Here is a 2,670-nt window from a genome sequence, read left to right on the forward strand (position 1 = left end):
ACAAGGGAGGTGGATGGGGGATACACAAGGGGGGTGGATAGAGGGCACAGGGGGGGCCACGGGTGCACGAGGGGGTGCAGAGGGATGCGCATATGCAGAGGGGTGCAGGGGTTGCGCAGGGACCCCACAACGCTGTTGCCCAGGGCCACCACCCTGTTGGCCCAGCCTCCGCCGCACAAGTCCATCGCAGGATGCGGCTCCAGAGTTCGGGATGCGGGACGCAGCCCCGTGCCCCCCAGGAGGTGCTCCCCGGCATTTCTCAGACTGCCCAAGCAAAGCGGGGCTGGACTTGGGCTGGGGTTCAAGTATACGGGGGACTGTCACCCTCAGACCCTGGGGACAGCGGCCGGAGCGGTCCCTTGACGCTGCCACCCAGGTCCCCCCGTGCATCCCAAGGCCACCGTGCCGGGAGCGCGGCACCCCAACACGCAACGGCCGATGAGCCTTTTGGCAGGAGGTTGCTTTTGATCAAAGGAGAATAAAACGAAGCTGAACCCTTCAGCGCGGCCAACGCGGGTGAGATGCAGGAGAGCCCGGGAGGCAGCAAGGATGTTCCCCGTCATGCCACGTCATGTTTCCCCGGGTGTCAATTAAAACCCCCTGATCAGACATGCTTTGGGTTTATTGTTGTCCCCCCCACCCCCCACCCTTCCGTAGTACTTAGGTTGCTTGACTTAGCTTATTACATCTGCTGCGATGAAATCTTTGAAATATTAAAGCACCTTTGGATGTTTCCTTTAAGCAAATTACCAGGGCAGTTTGCAATTCTCATAATTGCATTTTCCCAAGCGCTCCGGCGTTGCTGCTGCTCCATCGCCGGCTCCTTCATTATTGATGAGCTGCTTTACTCCGGCTCCCAGAAAATGACCCATCGCCTTTAAAGATGCTTTAACCATCTTTAACGCCGTAAAAAAACCCCAAACCCTAAAATACAACTTGAATTCTCCTTTCTCCTCCAGCTATTAGTTTATTTGGTGCTGCTAATTAGTCTAACCCAGTCTCCCCAGGAAACCTTCTCTAAATGATTAGTGAGATGCGGCGCGTCAACGGATGCTCTGAAAATATACTGCATCTCTCTCTTTGAGTTGCACGACCTGCAGACTCCGAAGGTGTTCGTGCAAGACCGTGGCCCGTGGCCAGGAACAAATTTAAGTGCATCCAAAGCGTTTCCTGGGAAAGTGTTTTGGGAAGACGAAAGCATTGAGTGCAATCGTTATTTAATATATATATTGCAGCTCTTCCGTGCAGTGTGGTGCTCAAAGCCAAGGAGGAGCACACGCAATGGGATGCAGGCAGAGGGAAATGCAGAGGATGCTTCCTTCAAGCCGCAGGGTGGGAAAAATGGATTGGAAAAAAAAAAGCATTTTGTTGTGCTAAGAAAAATTAGCTGGTGCTCTGGAAGGCAGGGCTTGCAGGGGGAAGCAGGTTTTGGCAGATCAACTGTTAAGTCGATGATGCAATGCGCAACGATGTGCTTCCCCAGCAATAAAGTCATTGCGCTGAACCAATGGGAAACGCAACCTCTGCCGAGCTCCCGGTGTTTTAACTCATTGCCCCAAAACCGAGCCGTCCTGCAAAAGTTTTGCATCTCACACTTCATTCCTCCAACCAACCCCAAAGGGGTTTCCTCCTGAAATATCTCAAAGGAGCATCTGTGCCTGCATCCCTTTGCACGTGCAGGTGTAAATCATCCAACAGCCTTTTGCACGCAGGACTGAGAAGCACTTTAGGTACAACACCTGCAAACATGTGCATCATCCTCCCCTATCATAGAATCATAAAATGGTTTGGGTTGGAAGGCACTTTGAAGATCATCGAGTTCCAACCCCCCTGCCATGGGCAGGGACACCTCCCACCAGACCAGGTTGCTCCAAGCCCCGTCCAACCTGGCCTTGAACACCTCCAGGGATGGGGCAGCCACAGCTTCTCGGGGCAACCTGCCCCAGGGGCTCACCACCCACACAGCCAACAATTTCTTCCTAATGTCTCACCTCAATCTCCCTTCTTCCAGTTTAAAGCGATTGCCCCCCTGTAAAAAGTCCCTCCCCAGCTCTCCTGTAGGTCCCCCCCTTCAGGCACTGGAAGGCCGCAATAAGGTCTCCCCTTTTTGGCCTTCTCTTCTCCAGGCTGAACCCCCCCAACTCTCCCAGCCTGTCTTCCCAGCAGAGGGGCTCCAGCCCTCCCAGCAGCTCCGGGGCCTCCTCTGGCCCTGCTCCACCAGGTCCATGTCTCTCCTGTGCTGAGACCCCCGAGCTGGAGGCAGCACTGCAGGGGGGTCTCCCCAGAGCAGAGCAGAGCGCAGCAGAGGGGCACAATCCCCCCTCGCCCTGCTGGCCACGCTGCTGGGGATGCAGCCCGGGATGCGGTTGGCCTTCTGGGCTGCGATCGCACATTGCTGTCTCATGCTGAGCTTCTCACCCACCAACACCCCCAGGTCCTTCTTCTCAGGGCTGCTCTCCAGCCATTCCCCGCCCAGCCTGGAGTTGTGCTTGGGGTTGCCCCGAACCAGATGTAGGACCTTGCACTTGGCCTTCATCATGCATAGCAGTGTTTTTTCCACCATTTGCTTGTATTCTTCCATGAATAACTTCATGTCATATATTTGACCGCAGATTCCCCAAAGCGTGTCCCACCGGGCACTGCAGGTTCAACGTGGGGCCCGGAGGGTTT

This window comes from Charadrius vociferus, unplaced genomic scaffold (genome assembly GCF_000708025.1).
Source record: "Charadrius vociferus isolate BGI_N301 unplaced genomic scaffold, ASM70802v2 scaffold407, whole genome shotgun sequence".
Lineage (NCBI taxonomy): Eukaryota > Metazoa > Chordata > Aves > Charadriiformes > Charadriidae > Charadrius > Charadrius vociferus.